Genomic DNA, 9165 nt, shown 5'->3' with positions numbered 1-9165 from the left:
CATGGACGTTCACATAACATTAACACTTCTTTGGTGCAAATCTGTTGTCATTTGAATGTGTATGAAATGGGGGGAAATCCAGTTGAAAGCAACACAGAGATCTACTTACCTGCTGCAAATATAGCGTAACACTAGAGCAAAACTCAGCACTAATTTATCAAAGGACAATCTCATTAAAGACAATAAAAGCTTCTCCTTCGATGCAATTCTATTGCACTGGTTCTGCCCTAGTTTTGCACCTGGAAGACCTTAATAAAGTTTCTTACAAATAGATTTCTATGACATGGAGGGGAAGCAAAAAAAGACTTTGGATTCTTGATCTGTGTAGTCAAATGCAATATTGTTTCAGGATGGGGGAAGACACAGACTTCATAATCGTTTATTGAAAAACTCAAGCAACATGGAGTCATTCAGGAATAATAAAAGTGTCACAAATGCTAAAACATTGTTTATTCTGCCTCTCCCTCGTAAGAAGGAACCAAATCAGATGGGAACAGTTATTGTACTAACAGCAGCTGTTGTGAACTATAAAGGAACTGCAGCAGATGCTATTAATAACAAAAATATACATATATCTTATTTTATGTCTTAGCTCAATGCCTGTCTAATTATGATTGGAAGCTGAGGTTTGATAAATTAGCTGATGGGATCTTGTCTTGCTGTTTTAGAAGTCCTGTATTATCAGGTTGCATTTCTTGCATATTGCATATTTTGTATTATCGGCTTCTATTTCCATCACAGCATATATTGAGAGTTCTAGCTACCTAAATCTAAAATCAGCTAACTACCCCATTTCATTTAAAATAGCATTGGCACAAGACTTATCCACCTTGCCCAAATTATTTGCTGCCACTTTTACAATGAATGGACTTTTAATTATTATTACTATTATTTTTTGAACTAGTCTTCACTTTACGCAACCAGGCGTACTGTATTTACTAAAATCTCCCCGGTGTTAACACTGTGGCAAAATCAATTTAAAAACGTGCAACAGATATATCGAAATAAAATGTGCAGTTGCTTTCAATAGGATTCCTTTTCTTTAACCTTTTGACATTCCCTATACATCCTGAGGGCCAACACTATAGAACAGGGATGGGCAACTCCAGTCCTCAAGGGCCACCAACAGGTCAGGTTTTCAGGATATCCCTGCTGCAGCACAGGTGGCTCCATCAGTGTGCTCAATCAGGGATATCTGAAAACCTGACCTGTTGGTGGCCCTTGAGGACTAGAGATGCCCTCTCTTGCTCTAGAGACCCTATGACACACAGGGAACATCATGGCAGAATTACTAGTTTTCTAGGGGTGAATCACATTCCACGTGATTTGAATGAAAGTGGAGCCCCCCCACTTCTGTTTAAAGTCACTGGGAAGTGGTTGGGACCACGTGCTGGCTACTGCATGGAATGGGGTTAGTCATAGTGTCTCTTCTTTTCACTGGTCTTTGTCCCCATTTTGCAGCCTGAAGATGTTAGTGAACGATCTCTATTGTGCCTCTAAAACTGATCATTATTCATTTTATTTTGCTGTTATAAATGTATGGATCAAACTCTGCATCTCTGTGCATCACTCTTTTAACCTTTAATCTACAGCAGGGGGGCGCAAACATTTCCCCCTGCGCCCGGGCTGCATGAAACGTGTCAGAGGTTCCCTTCAAGATTCGTGTTTTTACTTTCTAATGTTGATTCACATTCAATAAACCTTTCTTGATACTCTGATCCAGCATCCCGTCATACTTCCTTCACTTGGAATGCATCAAGCACGCTTTGATACGCAGTGCACCTTCTTAAGAGAGAACACGTCAAATTAAACTACACAAAAAGATAGAGAGATAATATAATTGATCTGACTGACAATAAACTCAAATTTCGAATTTTAGCAAATATTTGCATGTTGATGAATGATACTGAGCATTTACAGCAAATGTGAACAATGACATAAAAATACCTCTAAATGCAACTATTTAGTTATTTTAAATATACTACTGCTATAATAGTGTAAGTTGTGTCATACTTTTGTGGAGTTATTTCTGATGGAGACTCTTTCAAAGTCTTGAAAACTCATGCACTCAAATTTCCACTACTTTATCGCCTACAAAGAACTTTAATGCTGATCCATTAAAAAGTTTTAGTTTCAGGCTATATTTTGAGACGTGGGATTCTGAAGCAAAGATCTTGACTTCGATTACAACATTTCTTGCTTTTCTAGGTTGCAGTTACCAATCTCACTGATGTCTGTCTGGAACCGTAGGCTCAGTATGGGCAGTTTCAGCAACGGCTGTGAAATGATCCAAATGGGATTGTTTACTTTTAAGAAATGAAAGCTCAATATTGCATTATCCCACATGGAACATTATTTAGAAAATCCTGGCTCCCCCCCTTCAAACTGAGAATCCCTTAAAGAAAACAGAATGTGTATTCACGGAGGCATTTCAAAAGTTTATTCTTAACCCAGCTAATGTGAAGAAGATGAGGCAGCTGTGTAGCTCTTGTGTGTAGCTAATGAGTCACAGAGCGGGACATCTTCCAAGATTCTGCCACTCTGCTCACTGTGAGATATATTCCTGAAAAGCAACTGTTTAATAGATGGGAAAGGGGGTTTGCCTGGCCAATTTTGCAATGCTGATTCTTTAAAGCATCAGTACCATTTATGCTCACGTTTAAGAACGCTGTTGCATGAAGCTAAATGATATGTAATAAGCTTGATAAAAGCAGCAATGCTGATAAGGTTGCGTATCTTTTCTGACAGGATTTGAACTGGGGCGGTCACCCCACCCTAGTTCCAGAGATACTTACTATTGAAGTTACTGGTGTTTCCCGAGAGGTATTTAATTGGCCTACCAGTTGGAAGCTGCAAACAATGATGTTGGGGCTTTCTGTTGATCCATGTTTTGGCAGCCATTTTGTTTTCCCGGAAGGCAGTTTTCACACCGGTACCTACACCAGTAAATATCTCAGGAATGAAACCAGGGGGTGCTAACAAATAGTGTGGTTTAGCTCCACTGGACGCCTTGGTTCCAATCCTATAAAGAAAAACATAGGTATTAAAATAAAAAAGAGCAGATGGTAGTAATACTTTGACAAACCTGTTATATATGACACAACTACTCAAAGGTACATGTTTACCAAGTGGGGCTACGCTAAAAGCCACCCTACATCACATTTCCTTGGATCAAAGTTGTAGCAAAATGTATCCAAAAATGTAATTCACTCTGTACAAAGCATGCAAACAGTTCATTCAGAGCCCAAAGCATCACTTATTAAACTTTTGTTTTAATATACTGTATATACAATACAGTGCTTAGGCCACAGAAAATTGTTATTACAAAAGGTTATGATCATATGTCATAGATTTTCCCCAGAGAGGTTACAGGTGTAGGAAAGATAAGAACTCACGTGTCTGATCCCAAAACACACCTCTTGTTGAATTCTGATTTTCTTATTACCTCGGTGACATGTATGTACTATGTTTTTCCCCATTGAAACAACATAAGCCCACTTCTGTCATCAATCAGCCACTGGGTTGACAGTTTTACGACTTAAAAGAAATACTCCTCTTTTGTGACGTTTAAAAGTCTGTAAGGAAGTTGTTATCCCCACTTGGGATCTATTTCGATACCTCCAAGTAAGACACTTTATAAAGCAGATCGGACAAGGAAAAAAAATTGACCAGGTTTGAACAGTTACAGAAAAGGTCAGAAAGGCCTCATATCCTCTATATATAAAAAGTTAGTGTCAGATAGTGAATTTCTACATTTTAAATATATGGAGGGATGGGAATATGGTTTGCAAATAGAGATCTCGAACGAGGAATGGGAGGATATTTGGGAAGGAGTGGCCAAGACATCTATTTGTACTAGAACATTGGAAAACGCATGTAAGATTCTATTTAGATGGTACCTGACTCCACAAAGACTAAACAAGATCTATCCTGGTTATCCAGATCTGCGTTGGAGGGGCTGTGGAAGATGGGGAGATATGTTCCATTTTTGGTGGACATGTCCAAAAATAGCAAAGTTGTGGTCCAGGATAAAAGACTGGCTTGAGGAGATGCTAGAGGTCAGGATAGCTCTGGATCCATTGGTGTTTCTCTTAGCCGGGCTGGTTGAATCACTGGACCATCACCAATGCAAGCTCAGCTCCCACATTCTCATAGCTGCCAGATTAGCAATAGCTGCGGCCTTGAAAAATACAGAAGCGCCTTCCATGAAAACGATAAAGGAAAAGATAAACGAGGTCATGATAATGGATAAGTTTACAGCATGCCTAAGACATACAACAAAGACACATTACAAGATATGGGAACCATGGCTAGATTCTAACCCAAGTTAATGTGGATAGGTCCTAGAGCTGGGCCACTTCCTGACCTCACACATCAAAGAGAGGTCTCCGATCTCTTTATAGCTGGCTGTCAAAAGATCGAAAGATGGTGGCGAGACGACCTTCGCCCCCCCCCCCCCAATTTAATGTCTTCCCCTGATATATTAAAGCGAGTTTTTGCCGCGCCTTCTCCCTCTTCCCCCACGATGAGGCTTCCCCAGCCGGAAAGGGGGCATGGGGGGAGGGGAGGGTGTACAATATATCTAATCCTCACCCAATGTTTGTGTATTTTTGTACGTTGTATTATTCAAGTGTATTATGTTATGTTAATATGATTTTCCCCCTGTCTCTTTATTCTGAACCCCAAATGAGAAATGTTCAATAAAAAATTTGTGATATTAAAAAAGTCTGACTGAATATAGAAACACACTCATTAAGTAATTTCTCTAATACTTAGACAGACATGAATCTTCACAGTGGTGACAGTATTCTTAAAAATACATGCCTGCATCTAAAATTGTACAGCCTCTTACTCATGTAGTGTTTAGTATGATTTGATTTGTCTAATCTCAATGGTGAATCTGTGTAACTCTTATGAATTGCTATCAGGCCCATCATTTCTCATATATTTCATATAGCAGCCCACCAACTAAGTTGTTACCTGTTTGTCACCTCTCTGTGATGCACAGGGGATAGTTCAAGAAGTTACGGTTTTCTTTGAGGATGACAGCCCAGGATCAGCCTATCGTCCACAGTCTTCTCAACTGTACATTGTTCACATTTAGTGGGCCATCAGTGATAGCCGCCCCAATTAAGCCCTCTTTGTAGATCACCACAGACACAGGAAGGGTCTTGACCTGTCATAAACACAAATTGTATTTTTAAATCATTTAGAACCAACGTTAATCCCTGAAGTACCAAATTGATGAAAATACTTAATTTTCCATGACATTTTTATTACAATGTATATTTGTGTTCCACCGTGACTATATGCTGTTCACTTCCCATGCAGCTTTTTATATTAGTGATCTCATCTTGCCTTGGCACAAGAAGAAATTAATCTCAAAGGGAAGGAGATACGTTGACAGATGTAAGCAAAGAACAGTGCACTATTTTACTTAAAATAATTGTCAACCAACAGAAACATAGCTAGGTACATGCTCTCTGGGTCCAATCTGTACATTTGCACAGGTTACAATTGTGCTTTCTTTTCATAGAACTGTTCATTTAAAAAACACCTGTGCTATTATTCCCTTTTGCTAAGAAAATCCTAAAATGTTCTTGGCCAACAAAGGCACCCCTTGGAAGAAAGTGGCATTTTTTTTTTATTATTATTACCGTCCAGTTGTGTTATTGAAAATCTTTCTTCAGACCTCTACTTGTACCTTTAAAAAAAGCAGCCTCCACATTATCTCTGGGGCATGATTAATGGTTCCATTACTGGCACGCTTTTCCTAATCTAAAGAACTCCAAAGCACACAAAAGGCCTACACATAAATAAACAGGAGGGGGGGTTGGACAGAGATAAATAGCAACGTAAAGTTTCCATGGTAAAGCTCCCATTTTACCCCATTTAATAATCAAAATGTTTTCACTTCCCGTTAACAAATGCTGGACTCTGAGTACTGTCTTTATGGGTGCTTTACATGAGCCGTATACAATATTGTTGTGGCCTTAGTTATACATTTATTTAGATAATCATTCTAAATGGAAGAGTCTAAAATTGTTTTCATTGCAGTTGTTCCATAATTGCAAAAATGTGTAAAATGCACTTTTAAACTTATTGACATGTCAGGATTAATAGGAGAGAGAAGACGGTTACAGTATGTACAGTACAGTATATACAATATATGGGTAGTCCAAAACAACTACCCTAACATCCGACATTCTTAAACTGATATATATTTTACCGTCAGTGCAGTGGAGCCAGTACTGCACCATAAAAACTTAGAAAGATCCTTTTTTACGCTATTACACATCCTCTCTGTCCCTATCCCTATCTCACTCATAGTTACATAGTAGATGAGGCTGGAAAAAGGCATGTCCATCGAGTTCAACCTATGTTAAATTTAGACAACTGGTACTTATCCTAAATTTGTATTTACAGTATATTGATCCAGAGAGAGTAAAACAGAAAAAAACAGTGAAATATTATCCAATGATGTCTCTTAAGGGAAAAAAAACTGTATCTGCCATCACAGGCCCCATGGGTAATGATATCCAGATTTTTCCGGCCCATACTGTAAAGCAGCGGTGCGTAACGGGATTTTTTTTTCAGGGGGGGGGGCCGCGGGCGGTTGCAGAGGCCCCGCGCTCTTCCCTGAAACATTTAAATGAAATGCCGGGGGATCGCGTGAGGCCCCCGCAACTCACTTACCAGGATTCAGAAGAGCTGCAGTGATGCGTCGCTATGGCAACGTGGCGTCAAACGACGCAGCGGTGTCATGCGGAGGGATGTCACACATCCGTCTCCATGGCAACGAGGTCACGTGATGTCACATGACGTGACCTCACAGCATCATTTGACACCACCAAACAAGGTAAGGGGGGCCCGAGAACGTGGGGGAGCAGGCAAGGGGGCACAGCTCCAAATGTTTGCGCTCCCCTGCTGCAAAGAATCTTTTTTTGCTGGTGAAATTGCCTCTCCACTAATCTCCCGTGTTGTTTATACTGTACTTGGGATGAATAGTTATTTTGAAAGTTCCTTGTATTGACCCTGAAGATATTTGTATACAGTTATCATATCCCCTCTTAGATGCCTCTTTTCTAATGTAAACAAATCTAATTCAGCTAGCCTTGCCTCATAAATCAGATTAACCATTCCCTTTATTAATTTGGTGTCTCTTCTTTGTACTTGTTCTAGTTCTATTGTATTGTATTTTTATGGAGTGGGGCCCAAAACTTTGCTCCATATTTGAGGTGCGGTCTTACTAATGATTTATACAGTAGCAACATTATGGTTTTTTTCCCTTCCATCCATATCCTGTTTAATGCTTGTGTTTGCCTTTGCAGCTACTGCTTGACATTGAGCACTATTGCCATACCGGTTGTCTACAAGCAGTTCTACAGTACATCCTTTTCCTTCAGGGATTTACCTAATTGTGTTCCATTTAATTTATAAGTAGCCTGTTCATTCGAACTTCCCAAATGCATAACCTTACATTTGTGTATTAAACCTCATCAGCCATTTACCTGCCCAAGTTTCCAATTTCTCTAAGTCATTCTGTAGAGAAATTAAACCCTGCTCTGATTTTAGTACCTAACATAATTTAGTGTCACCAGCAAATCTGGAGACTTTGCTCTCTATGCCAACCTCAAGGTCATTAATAAACAAGTTAAAAAGCTGTAGCCCCGGTACTGAACCCTGGGGCACTCCACTTGCAACTTTATCCCAACCTGATGGCAAATAATTAAACAAATTTGTGGTCACGTCACTTTTTGCTCTGAGAGTTGAAACATTGGCTCATTATCAAGCAATAAAGATGTGAACTTTAATTCAATTCTAATTCTGGAGTGCACTGTGATTTTTCTACTACTTCCTATAATGCAGGTCAGGTTATTAGGTACATCTACCTTAGTGGAAAATTAGAGATTGGTGAATTTGGTTACATAAGTGGTAATTAGATAAAATGTTGTAAACTTGAACTGTTGGTGACCTTGAGGAATTAATGTTGGGGGGTCCTGCTATACTGCAACCAACTCAGTTCCAAATTGGTCACAATCCGTTATTTCACTTGTTGAAAGTGGCGAACTATCCCTGCAACTTAAAAAAATGTATATATATATATATGTAGCCCTTTTTGTGAATCCCTGCATTAAAGGAACTACTGGTGCTGTGTATACTTGTGGCTTCAGGAGCTCTGAGCCTCGGCTGTTGGGGAGCCTGGGGTCATACCCTTATTTATCATGGTGCAGCGCCTCCACTTACCCAGGATCCCCATATTAGAGGATCTACCCTGAGCAAGAAACATAACAATGGTATTGTGCAACAGGCAACCTTTTACTATTGAGATTAAATGACGCAATCTGGCAGAGTATACATAACATGGGTAATACCCTTATACTCTATAAAACACAACGTAACACACTGTGGCTCGGCCACACCTTGCTAGGGATAATGTTCTGTACACAGGTGGCTCTGCCACTCTCCCAAGGAGTATGTCCTGTAACTAGTATCTGTATAGAATAGTATGATGGCACACTGGTGCCCCCAATTAGTTAGTGGGAGGCGGGATCAGCGCCTGGTGACCGGTGTAGATGCACTTGTTGACTAACGATACCTTCCGGTCACTACGGTGACCACACCACTTCCCAAAGGGTCCCTAGTGTTGCTCCAGCCTTGCGCCGACACTCCGTTATGCTGCGTGGTCTGTTCTCCAGACCAAGATGGCGTCCGAGACTCCGCAGCTGAACCCGCACTAAGGGAATACGTCCCTAACTGCTACGGCCGTCCCTACAAAAGCGGCACCCTACGATGACAGGGGTAATGCTCCTGGGGGCTGGGGAATGTCTCTGACCTAAGCGGAAGGGTCACTGACCCTCCGCTCACGCACACGAGGTTCCGCCACCTTCCTCCTTCACCTCTTACTCGTGTCTCCCACCGCCCACACGCATCCTCTCTCTCTCTATCCAGAGTCTCGCACCCTATTGGTCCTCAGCCTCAGCTGACTCTCCCACAGTTCAGAGTTCAGAGTGCAACCCCCAAAGTCCCTCCAGATTGGTTGCCTTTCGCGCGCTTCCCTCGCGCATGCGCAGCCTGACTCTTACTCAGTGACCTTACTGGCAAACAAACAGTATGGCGCTTCCTTTATTAGTGACAGCGCGGAACCCGCATATATATGTATAC

This window comes from Ascaphus truei, chromosome 18 (genome assembly GCF_040206685.1).
Source record: "Ascaphus truei isolate aAscTru1 chromosome 18, aAscTru1.hap1, whole genome shotgun sequence".
In the NCBI taxonomy this organism is placed as follows: Eukaryota; Metazoa; Chordata; class Amphibia; order Anura; family Ascaphidae; genus Ascaphus; species Ascaphus truei.
Note: the sequence above shows the minus strand (reverse complement) of the source record.